We start from the raw sequence: 8,049 nt of genomic DNA on the forward strand, positions 1-8,049 counted from the left end.
ATGAACTGTTAAAGCATAAAAATGATCATGAACACTTCATGCAGCCAATCAGACAATCAAATAGTTTTTTTATAATTTAGTGTCTATACAAATAGGCAATTCAAATCAGCAAAGCAATTTCTATGGAGAAAATTAAGATTCTTATAACAATTACCGCTTTGTTGTCATGTGGTTGTATTGATTCTTGTAATTATTGTCAGTTACCAAGATAAGTTTTCAGATAGCTTGTCTTGGTCGACAGCTGCATGGCAGCCAAAAATCTCAAAATTGAAAACATGTGGCTTCTGAAAAGACTATTTTCGCAGAAAGAAATACCAATACAAATCTTAGAATCTAATCCGCAATCAATAAATGAATATCTTCAAAAATTAGAAGTTCCATCAAAATGGAAAATGGTCGATGTTCTTGGTTTGGATTCGGAACTACTTGCCATGGTGCCTCAACCTGTACTTGCAGTGTTATACGCTTTTCCTTGGACTGAAAAGTATGAGAAAGCGCAACAGAAGCTACAAAATGAGTCTCTTTCGAAAGGTGATCCACCGCAAGATATGAATCTCATTTTCATTAAACAAACAATTGCAAATGGCTGTGGACCTATATCAATTATCCACATGATAGCAAACGCTATAGACCCAGAGGCTCTTCCTGACTCAGAATTAAAAGCTTTTCTACAGCAAGTGTCGACTTTGTCACCAGAACAACGAGGAAACAGGTTAAAAGAAGTAGCAGCTAGTACTGAAGAAATCAACTATTGGCAAGAACCTCAACGTCTTGAGTGTATTCATTTCGTGGCATTTGTTCACAAAAATGGCACATTGTATGAATTGGATGGTCTAAAACCTTCCCCAATCAATCATGGTTCCACTTCTTCTGAAACTTTCTTACAGGACACTGCAAATGTTTGTAAAAAGTACATTGAACAAAATCCTGACAGCACGGAATTCGCAGTTTTGGCATTCATTGAATCTAACGTTGAAGACTCTTAACCACTTTGATTCGAAGTTTCCAAAACAAAATGCAGCTCAGAAAATACAATAAAACGCCTAAGGAAGCGGAGAAGTCTTAGTATGTTTCAATGAATTTAAATTCGAGTTTTGATGTGTTTTTTTTTTTTTTCTCAGTTTCGTTCACGAATTAAAATCATTTGTTATCAATTATTGGAAATGTTAAAAAATTCTCTGTATGTTTAATGTTAGTTACTCTTTCCACTTGAAAGTATCTATGATAACTTATGAACATGTCTTGTCTCTGTTAAGGTTTTGTCTTTTATACTTTGGTCTTTAACTTTCGGCAGTTCTCTGCTCTCCTATTACTACTTCCTATGACGTACTATACAGTATAATTGTAATATTTTATTTACAGTAGGATTGGCTATAAATACTAAAACAATTTTTAGTTTCACATCCCACTTTTAATTACATGTATGCTAATGGAGAATAAACTTGCAATAGGAATCAAATCTGCAATATGTGCAACAAAAGCGAGATACACATGAGGAATTCAGATAACAAAATGATATACAATTTTCACGTTCAATGTAATAACAGATAACTCCCTGAACTTAGTAAGTTCTTGTTGATTATTGCAACCATGGTGGTGTTAAGCAATACTGAATTATGGGAAAGGGAAAGACGGTGGCTGTGATGGATGGCTCACCTCTGGTTCAAAAGGTCTCTCATTCGATCCCAGCTTATGAGTTTACGATGGACAATATCTTGCCCGGGTGTTTTATGAGGTTTTCCAATTTTCTTTCACATTCTCATTCTACTAAGCATCTAAGCATTGGTTTGATTCCTTATTTCGTGCCGTTTGGAATTAGTGGATACATTTCTTGATTGAAGATTAAACTGATTAAAAAATGGACACTGATGTACTTCCCCGCATTCTGTTCCCAATGATCAGGCAGTTGTTGGACGCCTTTACCGAAAAAAAAAACTCAGTGGCTTTAATACATACAAGTCATTAGTTACATTTTGCAATTGTTTATCGTTTTCGAAGGATGTGCCACGGAGTGCATTCGACAGGGATCGGAAAAGATGGTAGTCTGTAAGATGGTAATCTGTACCTCTAGGGAATACGTCGGTTGAGAAAGAACCTCTCATTGAAGCTGCTGAATGGCAACGGTTGGCATGTGTGCCAAACGTGGTCTAGCGTTGTCTCTGAGGATGATGATGCCATGTCATTTATTCGGTCTTTTTTCTTGAAATGTTCCATAAACACGTTGGAGTTGATTACAGTATACACCAGCACTGATGATACGATTACAGGGTAGGAGTTCACTATGGATAATCCCTTCCATGTCCCACCAGATACGAAACGTTTTCTTCTTAGCATGCAAATTCTGTTCGGAACGTGGTGCTGCCTTTCTGTTTGGGCTAACCTATTTCTTCCTCTGCTTAATCTTCATTTACAGTTCATATACTGAATTCTCATTTCCGGTAACAATACGTGAGGAAAGACTACTGTTGGCAATAGGATTTATGATGGCAGATAAAGAATCATATATGGAAACATGCTGGTTCTATTATATAGTTGTCTGCACTGAGTGAATGAGGCACCCATGAACCCAGTTTTCCAAACTTTCCCATATATTGAAAGTGTCGTACAACAGTTACCTGTCCACTGCATATCTCCGTGTACAATTCCAGGGTGGTTTCAGGTGAATCACGGTGGATCAGGTTGTAGTACTCATCAAAGCGGGAAGAGTGACCAGAACGTGAAGTTTCAAAATATTAACTGGAAATTCAGTCTCAAAAAGATCAATAGGAAAACCTAGGTACAGAATAGAGTTCCCAGAAATAAAAATACAAAATGTAAACTGAAAGCCTAGTGAAACCCTGCAGAAAATATATACTATATTGCAACAGAATGGAATGAATTTTATGTACTTTATAATGGGAAATTGTTTTATTATCACATTCTGTATATGTGCAAAGTTACAACATGAGATGGGTTTTACCCATGTTTTCTCCATTGTTCTTACCGGATTTCAACTCCAAACATCCAAGCTTTATTAAAATCGGATGAACTTATCAAAATTATCATAGAATTGAATAGAATAGACAATAATTGAATAGAAAGATAGAAGTGTGTACGCTTGCTTCATGTTTTGATCATAAGGTTTTAAGCTCTCAGGCTTTCATTAAGCACATCACTATGAGAATTGAGATCCATCTGTCTGTAACTAACACGACAAATCATTTTATATTCCTATTAAACTTATTGATTGACTACAGGTTCTGGAAGTTGACTCTTGCTCAGCCATTGTTTTTGCACATGAAGATTTCGGGAAAACACTTATTATTATTACTAGAGACCGCATGTTAGGCAAAATGCCTATTCTTTAATATTAAAGATATGATCAAAAATAACGTTTTAAAGTTTATATAGGGGGTTATAGTTTCGATTTAAGCCAATTTTATTTTGCCTATTTTGCCTATTTCGACCTTTACTGCCTAAATAATTGCTTTAGTGCCTAATGTTGCCTATTCTATGCATTTTCTTCAAAATAAACCTTCATTGGAAAAATATATAATTTATATAATATAAATAATACATACATATATACGTATATTAGGTGTTTGTAAACACGAGCACGTGGTACGTTACAATATAGGCCTATACACAGGGTGAACTTCAAAGATGTGCACATACTTCCGAGGTGATTAATGATATCAAAAGAAGACAAAAAGTTATCTTGTAGTTTGTCGAATTCCATGTCGTGTGCGAGTGATAATGATGCCAACTTGGAATCGAAAATCGAATTCTGACAATTGGAACGGAACAGATAGATGTGCACATACGTTAGGAGGTGATTCGTGAAATGAAAAGAAGACAAAAAGTCCTCTTGAATGTCACGAATCACCTCCCAAAGTATGTACAAATTTTTATTTCTCGCTCCAATTGTCAGGATTCGATTTTCGATTCCAAGTTGGCCCCCCTGTCACTCGTATACGACGCGGATTTCCACAACATGCAAGAGGATTTTGTATTCTTTTGATGTCACGAATCACCTTCTGAAGTATGTGCACATCTTCCAGGTTCACTCAGTATATATGGAATGCATAGCAAGCTTCGTTTTCATATATGCAATAAAAGAAGATATTGACAAAGAAGTATGTTTCTATATTCTTTGAGCATTATTTATGAGTTGAATCTATTTTCAATGGTATTGAGTATTTATCTTCATTATTTCGAGCTACATTTTAGTGCCTATTTTACTGCCTATTTTTTTAAATTTTTAGTGCTTATTTGCATGCCTATTTTCTAGGTTTTAGTGCCTAAACATCCGTTCTCTAATTATTATTATTATTATTATTATTTTATCACATGCGACAATCCGTTTCAGAACACGCTATCACACGCATTTTGCAGCAGTTGTTGGTATATCCTCTCTCCTTTGAGCCTGATCTGGAATCAACTCATGTGACATACTGCGACAACTCCTGATTTTTTTTTTTTTTTTTTTTTTTTTTGCTAAGTTTGTGAAGATGCACTACAGTGAACTAGATTTCCGGAGTTAGTTTGACAATCGTCGTGGACTGGCGGATAGATTTTCCTCAATGGTGGTATCGTATGACTTCAGAATCTATTACCCTGGGGAAGCCGGACCTTGGCTGATCTTAGACAGTTATACAACCTGCACGAAATTTCTGGAATCAACAAGTTATTGTGTAGTAGTTCACCCCCCATCTCCTTTCGCATGACAAATGTTTTGAGTTGCTGCTGCAACGTTATGCACGAGTTCAAACTCATTCCATAACAGTTTAGAAATGAAACGTTGCTGAGCATTCATTTTCACTCCCACAAAAAACTAATTTGAAGATACTAGTGAACTACTGGCCTCTGTGTTATATAGTTCGCTAGCTCTTGGGCAATTTTACGGTCTTGTACTTACGGTCGATCACGGCGTATACATGTGCCTTCTACGTGGATTGTTGAAACATTGTAAGACTTATGACTCATCCTTGTATAATTCGACTTTCGCTAATCATGTTTTCTCATCCCACCTTTTCATTGGCAAATGGCTGACGCGCGGATGCTCTCTGCGCGTGCTTCTGAATCCAATTTTCTAGGTGGAGTACTAGTATTGGATAAAAATCCGAATAGTTTTATTTCCCCTCTTTAAACAGTGTGTTTCTTATCAGAACACAAACTAGTCAATTATTCACGATTTTTCTCATACAAACACAAACGCATTATAAAATATAGTGGATAAAGTGGTCATAAGGATAGAAGTCCTTTCAACTCATCTAATGACGATAAATCGACTAAAGAGTGGGTTAGTATCATAACTTCAATGCTCGGAAGGAACATTAAACTCCATTCTATCCAGTGATCGTGGCTTTCGTCTATGTGATAAAGAAACATCGTAGGTGAGCAGTATATCATTTACTACTAAAACATGCATAGCCTTTCTCAGATGGATTTCTCTTAAATAATCATATTGATTGTTGATATTCGGACGACATTCTCGTTTCACGCATCAAAATAGAACTTTTACGCAATACCTATCTGTTTTCTTTAAAGAATTGTACCTTAAACAGTATTTTAAATGGAAACAGAACCTGTGAACAAATGTACCTGTTTATAAAATGCTCTAATCTGCATTCCGTATTTCTTTGAAGTATCTTCACGGGGAAACATAAATGAAACGATAAAGGAACGGGAATTACGACAACAGGGTACACACATTTTTTGTGGTTCACTTCGAACACTGATCTTAAAGTAAATAACTTTAAAGTATACCTTATTGAAAACTTATGAAATAACGTATTATTATGGCGAGGGAAGGCCACTAGCTAGTTAGTTCTTGGTTAGAATGAGATTTAATCTCTCGTTCTACGCTAATCCAAATGCGATTCAAGAGTTTACCCAGCCTCTGACAAGTGGATATCTGAGAGTATCTGAGGATAAAAGTGACCGCATCATGATAATTGATAGGTCTAATTAATTTCTTTCACCTTGATAGTTAGTATGTGTCATAACCGATATTCCACCATATATTAAAATACGATGCAGTAAATGGATACATATGAAGAAATATACATAAATTCTAAGATACAGTAAAAATTTACTTTAGATAACTCTTAATTGAAGGAGTCATTTAAAATCTTTACTTAAATATTCATCAACATCGTAAAGTAGATGCTGCTGCAGCAATTTGTTGACCCTGTCTTTAAAAGTGGTAATGTTCAGTTTCTTACAATGGTATGGTAGTTTTATTCGCTGATGTACAGTTTTATTCCCTCGAATAGAATTATGTGATTGAATTTTGTTGGTCATATCTTACTAAGTGTAAATGTGTAGACATTCAGGTATCATACGACTAAAAATCAGCATTACTTTAAAAAATATAGTGTGTGTATATATTAGTCTATTTCCAAAATATACACAGATGGGAAGCGTAATACGTATGTTCCGACTTTCAAGAAAAGGTCTGGTATGTGTAGTAGTAGGCAGAGTTGGCGTGGGTCAATGAAAACTTGACCCACGACCCACTGACCCACCATGACCCACTCTGACCCACGATCCACCATGACCCACTCTGACCCACGATCCACCATGACCCACGACCCACCGTGACCCACCACCCACCATGACCCACTGTGATCCACCATGACCCACTGTGATCCACCATGACCAACCACCCACGGTGACCCACTCTGACCCACCACCCACCATGAACCACTCTCATCCACTTTGACCTACTCTGACGCACCAAAATCCATCGTCATCAACTCTGAACACGATCCACGGCCTCTTCTGAACTGACTAAAGAGTTTACACTTGTAATAAAACAAGACTGTGAAATTGGCACTAATCGGAGTTTGAATTTCTAGTCAATCGCTCAATAACCACTCTGTTACAATAACGGTGGGTCTGACCTTTATGATATAAAATGGTAAAGTGTTTGTCCGTGAGGAAATTGAAACAGTTCGAGGTGGGGGGAAATTAGTGTGTACCTAAAATATACTTGCACTAAGAGAGTATTCTTGCAAGTGTTAATTTCTGAACGCATTCCACAAGAAACTTTTATTCGCAGGAAAATAACCCTATACAATGTGGAAAATGTTATGGTTTCTCAGTTCACAGTATTTTTCTCACAAAAGACTTGGAAAATCAGTTATTCATAGAGTATAAAGGTGCTCGGGTACCCTATGTGAGAGCAACTCCATAAAGTATGCTCATAATTGTAATTTGTGTAATCACTAAAACACCACGTTAAATATAAGTTACAAATATGCATAATTGCAATTCTTATGAGTATTTATTCAGAAGTAGTTTACCTAAAACAAAGAAGGGAGTTACTAAAAAGTAGGTACAAAGTTGAATAACACAAATAAGCCATTAGTAATACAAGTATACATTTTCCGTAACTCGTAATTTTCTACCTTAAAACAAATCTGAAATCGGATTTATTTCCTGTTGGTAACATTTTGGCGGTTAATCATCCGCAGTGGAATAATGTCCATCCTTCAGCCAAGAAATAACTAGCTCGTCTACTTTGAGCTTGTCTAGCGGTGGGCCATTAACATTGATGAGCAACAAGTTAGACAATGTTTGAGCGCTTAATCTATTTCTAATATCAGTCATATGTAAATTCACAAGGGGAAATCCCCGTTCGCACTCTGTCGTGGAAATTGATAATACTTCTACCCGATTTCTGCAACTTCTCATCGACAATCTACTTGTTAGACTTAAGTCTAATAACGATTTTTCTCTGTCAGTTTTGAAATACTCAGCAAGAAGTATCGTCTCTCTATCACCATACATCTTTTCCATATCGACCATGTCAGTTGGCAATGTCGACCCATGTAGAACAGAACCTTCATCTACCGCGCCTTTGATAGGGAATCTTGTAAATAAATTATCAATTAAAGCCTGATAAACTGATGATTTGTTATTTGTTTATAAATTTAATTTTTGTAATTACACATGAAGGTTTGATACCATTACCAAGTTCCCTCCCCCGTCTAGAAAGCGAAAGGGAACGAGGTTTCTGGAAAGTATTCAGAGGTGAATGGGAATTTCCCTCCTTCTTCAACT

The 8,049-nt window shown here is 36.3% G+C and overlaps 1 pseudogene; it reads left to right on the plus strand.

The window, feature by feature from the left end:
• Positions 1–207: 207 nt before the first annotated feature.
• Positions 208–1,155, plus strand: LOC145683474 (ubiquitin carboxyl-terminal hydrolase isozyme L3 pseudogene; annotated as a pseudogene).
• The last annotated feature ends 6,894 nt before the right edge of the window (positions 1,156–8,049 follow it).

This window comes from Thermobia domestica, chromosome 4, assembly GCF_964235325.1.
Source record: "Thermobia domestica chromosome 4, izTheDome1.hap1.1, whole genome shotgun sequence".
Lineage (NCBI taxonomy): Eukaryota > Metazoa > Arthropoda > Insecta > Zygentoma > Lepismatidae > Thermobia > Thermobia domestica.